General features: G+C 26.0%; 2 long non-coding RNA genes across 12 annotated transcripts; one reads left to right on the top strand and one right to left on the bottom strand.

The window, feature by feature from the left end:
• The first annotated feature begins 244 nt into the window (after positions 1-244).
• Positions 245-9,624, top strand: LOC114126384 (uncharacterized). 11 transcript variants are annotated; one of them, XR_007605421.1, is made up of 10 exons: positions 245-387; positions 4,174-5,370; positions 5,479-5,784; positions 5,861-6,072; positions 6,818-7,024; positions 7,092-7,308; positions 8,587-8,681; positions 8,866-9,025; positions 9,094-9,201; positions 9,335-9,624. It is a non-coding gene; the product is annotated as an uncharacterized LOC114126384 (long non-coding RNA). The 11 variants fall into 11 exon arrangements; XR_007605425.1 differs by having other exon boundaries at positions 4,174-5,405; positions 8,866-9,201; XR_007605424.1 differs by having other exon boundaries at positions 5,846-6,072; positions 8,866-9,201.
• On the bottom strand, positions 328-2,674 carry LOC126551507 (uncharacterized). Its single transcript, XR_007605428.1, has 2 exons — positions 1,885-2,674; positions 328-1,159 (listed from the first exon to the last, which is right to left on the bottom strand). It is a non-coding gene; the product is annotated as an uncharacterized LOC126551507 (long non-coding RNA).
• Positions 9,625-9,951: the final 327 nt, after the last annotated feature.

The following is a 9,951-nucleotide window of genomic DNA, read 5'->3' on the forward strand; positions in this document are numbered from 1 at the left end:
CATTTTAAATAATATAAGTATAGAACTTATAATGATATATCAATATTATAAAAGCTACATAACATAACTTTATATTACATATAATAAGTATCAAATAAAAATTTAAAAAAATAACTTAATGGTTTTATAAATTATAACTTATTAATTTTAATTAAAACATGGACAATGAACATCATATTAAGATAAAATATAATATATTGTGTCATTTCCCTATACTTCAGGATCAGTGACGTAAATTATATTATCATATTATTAAAACAATTATATCACATTATAATATTATATCATAATACCTATAATGACAAATGGATTTAAAATTTTAAAGCATTTCAATCAGTATCGTCATTGCCGTCGTCAGGATAAAATAAAAACTTCCATCAAATATAAGTGAGTAATAAAATTTATTTATTTAAAAAATATATATATTATCTCCGTGTTACTTTTTGGTTTATTTAAAATGTATCCTTATTATTATTATTAAACAATTTTCAACCATAAATTGATTTATAATAGCTACATTGATACTTATGTAAAGTCTTATAATTTTATTAGTAGGTAGATGTAGGTGAAACTACGGGCCAGGCCAATCAGGCCATGACCTGATCTAATACCGACAGATTATCAACCTCGGAAATAATGAAGATGGGGTATATACATAATAAATAATAATATAATATATATTAAATTTAAAAAATGTATTTAAAACAAAAACTAAAATATGGTTATTTTCTCGAAAAAATAGTGACAGAAACGATAATTAATATCTATTTTATCACTGTTCACACAAATAATTATAGGTACCTACATAATATAGGATATATAATATTATATTTTATTCTATCCGGTGTCATTATTAGTAAATTATAAGAAATAATAATAGGTTTTTAAAATACTTAACTAAAAATTATAATCAGCAAATGAAAATTATTATTAGGTATTTTTATTTCTATTTAATTTATTTCTCTATATTTATTTCAATGTGCTGTACTAAGTTCGATTGTGAAAAAATTTGTACAATATGTTTTCATCAAATATACACACATTTATATAAACAAAAGTTATTAGAGCGATCGTGGTCGATGTCAACAGGCCGTATTTTTGTTGCAGCGACACGGTATCCTCGCGTAAAGAAGGAAGTGGCGTTAATAATTATTGGTACCTATATCGGAATTTAATGCAAACTTGAATATATTACGACAGTATGACTATAATCAGTATAATCACTATAATCTAAAAAAATTATATTAATACTTAAATGTATTTAATTTTAATACAAAAAATAAAGCCCGGAGTATTAATTGTATGAGTCAATTGTTTTTTAACATTAAAATTATACAAACTTAAATTGGTAATATTTTCGACTAGGAATAGGAGCAATTTTAAAATATTTTGGCCTAGCTTTAAATAAATACAGTAAAACCTCATTAATCCAGACTAATTGAGGCTCTAGATTGTCCGAATTCGTCCAAATTAAACAAAATAACTAAAAAATTGTAAATTAGGAATAAACTTAAAAATATTTTAGTCAAATTATATATTTAACAATATTAAACCTAAAAAATAGTAAGTACATAATTGTATTATAATCATGAAATAGACATTTGTATAGTATTAAGGCACATCGTCTAGCACTTTTCTAGCATAAATTAGCGTAATTTGTGTGTTATAAACAGCTGTCCGTTCGGATTAATAAGGTTTTACTGTATATAGTTTTACCTATGTAAATCGGTAGGTGCTGTATGTATAATAGTAGGAATCAGTAAAAAAATACCATTCACCATGTTTATGTATATATATATTGGTTATTGACTAAAACAATAAGTCACGCATTATAATGTACAAATGCATATTATTAACTTTTGTAAACTTTCTGTTTAGACTTACATTAGTTACATTAGTATTGACTTCAGAAGAAAATTCGAATGTTTCATAATCCATACTGTACAACTATTTAAGATTTAAACTTAGTTTTGTGTATTTCTGCAAAGAAAAATTAATTATTAATATGTTTACATATTATATATTACAAATTAAATAAAGTTACAAGTTTAAAAACAGCTTACTTTGTTACCACAACACTAACATTTTTATATTGATTTAACCTACCTAGTAAGAGAAATATTGTCCCTATATTATGATTTTTAATTGCACTCGGCGTTTAATATGGTATTATAATACCTACTTTTTGACTCGATTAACCATTGGTTAGTAATATTAAAAAAATTCATTTATTTATTTATTTATTTTATATCTGTGCAGTTTAAGTAACTTGTTTATTTAATTTAATAATATTTCTTGTATTAATATTTTTGAAAAACAACCGTGATAAAAATTTGTAAATACGAATGTCAGTATTCTTAGATATTCTAACAGATTCCACCTATTGTGGTGTTGTTATTTATATAATAAGTGACTGAAAAAAAATCTATCAGCTAAAAAATAATTTTCGAACAAATAATTACAATATTATTCGTATATCACATTTTATTCAAACATTATTTGTGTAATTTATGTAATTAGTATGCCATATCTGTAATTAAAATATGCTGTCACGTTGTTTAAATAAATTTAATTATTTTTAATAACTATAATATACAACATCATACGCCAATTAATATACGTCAATAGTTTAATAACCCACTGTTTTATCTACTTTAATGTGCAACCACAAATTCTAAGTAACATGATATAGTAATTAGTTATAAACTATCTATATAATACATAAAATAACATGTCCTGACTAACTGATTCATCATCGTCTAACCGGAACTGCTAAAGCTATAAGTTTTGCAATTTAGTCAATAGTTTCGTTCTACGATGAAAGATATAGGTACCTACTAAAAAAAATTTTCCAAAATTCATTTTCTATATAGAGTTAACAGAGTAAAATATTAAACATTATTTCTTGATAGGAGTTTTTTTTAATTTAACACACATACTTTATACTTGTAATACCTAGTCATTATAATTATACATAATTTTATATCTATATATTATATTTGAATAAAACCACTAACCACTCGAATGGTTGTTAAAAATACGTATAAATTCATTTTAACGAATTTTAAGACAGATTAAATCTACCTACAATATTAAATTTGTCATAAGCATCGCCTTGCGCAATTAGCTAACAGAGATGTAAAACAAAAATTAATTCCATAATAATCATGAAATACTACACTATAGTGAATTATATTGATTAAATATTGTGTATGGTAACCTTCAATCATAATCATCGGCATTGTATTCATTATAGTCATTAAATTAGTATTTAAGTCGATAATGCAATCAATACCAGCAAATTGCAATTACAAAAATTTTACATATATAATATAATAAAAATCATTTTTGGTATCGTAAATAATAGGTAATCCAGTTCCAAACATATAGTTACCCTATTTTTTCCTTTAATAAAATGCATTAATTCAAATTTTGATTTTTAAATTTTTAAATATTATACTCTTAAACCATTTATTGAAATTTTTGACATTGTTTTCACTACTTAAGAAGTGTCTTAGGACTATACTAACTAATGTTAATTTCAAATAAGAATCCATTTTTTTACAACAAATTATTTCATAGATAATTTTTTGAAAACGTTGATGTACCTGATTCAAAATTCGAAGAAAATATTTTCCAGTTCCTTATTAAAATACTTATATTAAAGATAATAACCCATAACAATAATTTTACAAAATGCAAGTAATGCCTATCTAGTAAACTAGTAAATCTAGTATTTATTAATTATTACACTTGGACCATTTTTACAAATTATTAAAATTCATCATAATTTCCCACATATCTTCCGAATCCATTATCCTAGGATTTGTTATCTTTATACTCACATTTAAGTAACCCACAAACTATACTCATTTAAATTTTAAATCTAATACGTACAATTGTTAGAAAAATTATTCACTTAATAATTTACAGTAAAAAAGGAGGTTCTTATTTGAAAACTAGAAGTTTTGGACGGTTCTAAAACACTAGAAAATAAATTCGAAAATTTGTAAATATGAACTTAAAGTATATTTAAACACTTAAAAATCAGACTTCGAATAAATGCATTACTGAAAAAAAAATTAGGAGTTAGTATTCTTTGTGAATCATCTGTACAATAATATACCTAATACAAATATATTTAGTAATATTGTTTTGTGATTTGATTTTCAGATAAGGTAATAAGACGGTACACAGTGTCATTTAAACGTTTATCGCAATAATACAATAATATTCAATATCAAATCATTATGTCGGCGAAGAAAAACATTTTGGCAACTGCCTTTATAGTGCTATTATTTTCGACATCCGTCACCCCTACCAATATCTTTATTTCCGCCGTGTGCTTCAGCGGTTGCGGAACTATGTTAGTAACTTGCTATGTGATTACCGGATTAGAGATCCTCAAGGCTGCTGTTGTTGATGATCATTTGCCTACTTCAGGATGCAGATCCATGTTCCATGAATGTAAGGACGTATGTTACAGATCTTATAGAAGAGATTAATATTAGTTTTTAAACTACTGTTAGTTTTTTAGAGACGACACCTGATGTTACACTAAGGCTATTATACGAGTATAAGCATAATGTATCAAATATTTTATATTATTATGTATACTGACTATAAGGCTTTCTATTTTCATACATGTTTAACAAGTCACGAAAAATCTATATAAATTATGTCATATTACCATTTATAAATTAATTTAATTTAATTTATTTACTAATTTTAAAGGTTTACTCAATGGGCCAATATTATCTAAACTAATAATAAAAAAATCTGTGTGTACCTGTGTGTTTGTATCTAAGCAATCCAAAATTTTCGCACTTACGGTTCTGAAATTTGGTTCATGGATAATCCTGTACCGAAAAATGTATGATCAGCTATAATTAATACATATAATACGTGCAATGTATTATATAAAATTAAAGACCTAAAATGGATGACTTTGATGCAGATCTCAAGTTATCGACCATTTTTTATGAAATGTTCGTAAATAAATTCAGCAAGATCCGTAATGCAATGTAGGCTATTTTGTATTACTTATTCTTTAGGTACTTTTTAACACATAAATGTTAAACATAGTTAAATCAGAAAAAACTGTCATTTTTATACTAATAGATTACAGGAAATAAAATAGTTATTATGGTTGGATTATATTATTTAAGATTTATATTTTTTATTGATCAACAGCCCAAATAACTGTTTTAAAAATCAGCGCAGTTTACATTTAACGGAGTTTTAATAAATCAACAAACATTTAATTTGTTACGGCAACGCCGTGAAGGATCAATTATCATATAAAATGTATAAATAAAAAAAAAATAATCGGCGAATTCGCTTTACTGCAGTCATAGAGTATACTAGAACGTAAGTAGGTTTCAAGTACACCTAGTAGTCACTGAGTAGGTCACTGTTTTAATGGATGTGTCAAAGTTGAATTAAATAAAAAATTATTTCATTTGAAAAAATTTCTAGCGGAGACGGATCAGTATGCTGCTACGATATTATATCATTACACATATTTTTGCGTATAATCCATAGCATAAGGAATAACACTGCATGACGTGGTATAATCAATATTGAACACTATTATATGCATTTATATTGCCTAATCAATGCGCCGCTTTGTATAAAATGTACTTGGCACAATAATGAGGTAAAAAGTCTAAAAAGTTATAATTAATTGACGTGTGAATTTGAAATTTTATTAGGAAAAGTTAGAATAATCACCAATAGTGGTATTTTATTATTATAACAAATTGAACGTTATAATTGTAGTAGGTGAGTATATCATTTTAAAATTATTTTATACATTGCAATACACAAACAACAATAATTACAGTCCATCTGGTTCCAGATTAATAACCATCCACTGACATCGGTTTTATACTTTTTTTATCAAGTCTTACTATAATCCGTCTTACGAAAAAAAGGTACCTCGTCTCGGCGAAAACCTGATATCCTTACTCATCCTCACGCCACACCACGACTAGTATTTTCATTGCATTCGACTCGGCTGTATCGGACTGCGAACAATTACCGATCGCTGTTCTAAACTCCAGAACTCAGGTAAATGCACTTATTGCACAGGTAATCTTTATGATTAATATTATATCAATCAGCTAATTTTGCAGCTACTAACGATAGACCACGATCATTATAATCAAATAATATTTAAATCAATATAATTAATATTGTGCTGGTGCTTATAATAGCGTAGTTAACAAATATGTAGTCTGCAAACGTGTATGCACATTGCAGTCAGCAAATGGAGTACACAAATTCCGTGATACACATCATGTTCGTACACTAATCAAGTCCATATACAATATTGTACCATGATAGCAATAAGCTATATTACCGAGTTTTCCCGATCCACATAACATGTTAAAATAAATTAACAACATGAAAAAAACATTACAATATTTCTCATTATACAATAATAATTAATATACTACGATTTTTATGATAAACTATAATAACAATATACTGTTTGTTAGACTACATATTATTATTACAGTAGTTTTTTTATTAGATATTTAAAAAACTCAAAACATCGTGCAATTAAAAAAATAATAATACCTATAAACTTTATAAAGTATATTATAGGTACATTTAGTCTCGAACGAATTTAACGAGTTGAATTATCGAGGTGTAATTGGTTAAGTCCTTCGTATAAAAATTGAAACAGCTAATTGAATATTACTTAAATTATGATTAAATAAAGTTTCAAATACTTTTAATTTAACATACCAACTTTTAAACCTTAATAAAATAAATACAAATTTAATAATAATATTATATTATCAATCAGTTTGAAGGTATCTTGAAAGATCTGTGGTTTAATACGCTTACTCAAAAGTAAATTATAGAAACAAATATTAATTATTACAATTCTTTAAAATGGAATAAAATTATCTATATTTTCGAACATTTTCATATATTCATATCAGTTCATCAGAGTTATAACCTATTGTCGGTAGATTCGCTGATTTGGTCGGAATGCGTTTTTGTTGATACGGTAAGCTAAAAATTAAAATGTAACAATTGTTGGTAACTTAAATGTTAAATGATAACAATTATTTTAGTTCATGATTGCTATCTACTTAAATATCACTTTCATCAGACTAACGTTATGTCGGTGACCAATAAAACGTAACCGATCGGCAATCCAGACACAACATACAAACCAAATTGTCACGACCAGACTACACCGTTTTTCTGAACCGTCCGAAATCGATCTGAAATAAGCCACACGCTGTTACAGTTTGGCAGCAATTATGCTTATCCATCGTAACCTCGTAGGTACTTACCTATTAACATTAATTTGTACGGAACTGTCTGCACTGAGCGTTTTACGTTATTTTTTAAAAAAAATGTTTAACATTTTGTTATAAAAAACAAATAGGTACATATAGTCAACCAGAGGCGGAATTTTCCCAGTGGCCCCCTGTCAGTACCAAATTATGGGGGCCCCAGTTAAAGCACGATATTTTATATTTTAAATTTTATTATTTATTAATAGGATTCGGATTTTAAAGTATAATAAGCAACTAAAAAAGTATACGATTGTTTTAAAAAAGCAAAAAAAAAACACATTTATTTAAAAAAAAAAACCGAAAAAGCATGACCAAACATTAACATCAACTCTTACTAAATAGTAAAAAAATGAATAAAAAAATTTGAAATATTAATTTAAATTTAAAAAATAATTATTTACCGTGCATTTCCTAGATTCGCAGTAGTGAAGATGACTCTATTATTCGTCAGAATATTTTTACACGTAGAAAACGAACTCTCTACATCCACCGAAGTGATCGGTGCATACTTCATACAAAAGGTTTCAAACTACAACACTACATCTTAAATTTTGAAACGTTCGATATCGATGTTAAAGGCATACTAACCGTATAATATTATGTACTGTAGGCTATATGTAGATCGCCATCTATACGTTTAATATATTTAATAAACAAGCTGATAAGTGATAACGAACAAAAATAAACATTTAGTCCGCATTCTGGGTTTTTACATTTCTTATTAATTCAATTTTTTATTATTACCTATTATTATAGTAGGTAGCATCAGGCCATCGCCCATCAGGGCCAGATTGAGGTTTTTCCGCACATAGACTAAAATAAATTTACCATCTAATTTACATAGGCAAAATTTGCTATTTCGTTTCCTTTTCGACCGTTAAAATTTGCCGCCTTAGCCTAAGCTGTAATACGGCCCTGGGTAGCATAATAAACATTTGAAAATTCTACAACTACTAATGAAAAATTAATGATATTATTGATAAGGTTGTTGCTTAAAGTGATATATAAAAAAAATGAATGTATTAATTATGACTAAATACTTTTATAAAAAAAAAAAATAAAATAATTTGAGAGTAAGAAAGTACACTTATTTTATAAATGTATTTCGAGCGAACGAACAAAAAAATTTTGGGCTCTTAAATTTAATTCCCGGTAACATAAAATAACCCTATCAGCCTCTGTAAGTTAACCGAAAAATGAATAATCAAAGCTCAAAACTATATCCATAAATTTGGAATTTTACCTCATATGTTTATATGAATAGGAACCTAAAAAACTTATTTTGATTGAAAGTTGTCGAAGCAGTCTATTATTTGGAATGAGATAATCTGGGAACGGCTGAAAAGGAAGAAAATTAATGTAAGACAATTTAATCTAATCATCAATTTATAATTATTGTGTTTATTAATGGATTAATTAGTATAAAGTAATATTATTGAAAAAAATAGTAAAGGTAAGACCATATAAGTATATTTAAATAATATTAACAAGTTGATAAAGTTCTTTCGTATTTTTTGTTTTTTTCATTACCTATTCTAAAAAGAACTGATCGTTTTTATTGCCTAAAAGTGCCAAAAAGAAAGTGTCTTTAAACACAAAAATAAAAAAACACAACGTTGTTAAATCATTACATTCGTCATTCATTGTTATGCTCAGAAACTAAAAATTTCATTATAGTTTATAATAGTATTAACTATTAATAGGTACGTAATATAAAATATAAAAAAAGGAAACTTGTTCGTGATGCATGTTTAAAGTATACCTATTTCAGAAGAAAAAAATATTAGAAGTTGATCGGAAGCTACACAAAAAAAAACTATATGCATACACACATATTATGTCATTTTTGAAATACGACCGCCAAAAATAGGAAGTAATTGTAATTATTACTTTTAATTTGAATTTTTTTTTAATTATTTATTCAGACTAGAATATTCTGAATAGGTACTAAAAATTTAAATTATTTTAATTAATTGATAAGGCACTTATCTATTTTATCTAATTATGTTTAGGAGATTACATCATCGATAAATTAACGCAATTAATGCTGACTGCTGTAAAAAAATTGTCAACTGTACACCTGCACTCTGCAGTACTGCCAGAGATCATTAGACAGTTAGACAGTAGTGTATCATCGGTTATTGCGAGTAATGCGGAATAAATTATACTTACATGTATACCTACTTACCTGCATATCAACTTTACAATATAGGTATGTAATAAAACATTTTTTTTATTTTAAACGGTTACAAATTTCAATTTCATAAAAATATAATATAATATAATATACTAAGAAATTTAATTCAGCGTTAAAGTTGGTCCTCAAGTACATGCTAAACCATAAATAATATTTAAAAATCAATAATTCTAATACATTGATTGATAACTTTGTAAATTGCAATTTTAATAAATCTGGCAAAACAAAAATAGCAATAGATAAGTAGGTACTTTAAATAGATAAGCTGTTGAAGATATTTCAAGTAAGCCATCTAAACGTTTTAAATTCTAAGTTACGGAAAGAAAATGCAAGTAGATTATAAATTTTGTCAGACATGACTTTTAATAGAAAATATATACCAAATATCTGATCAACTATACACTGATTTATCATAAGCTAATTGAAACACAT

Source organism: Aphis gossypii, chromosome 3, assembly GCF_020184175.1.
Source record: "Aphis gossypii isolate Hap1 chromosome 3, ASM2018417v2, whole genome shotgun sequence".
Classification (NCBI taxonomy): Eukaryota; Metazoa; Arthropoda; class Insecta; order Hemiptera; family Aphididae; genus Aphis; species Aphis gossypii.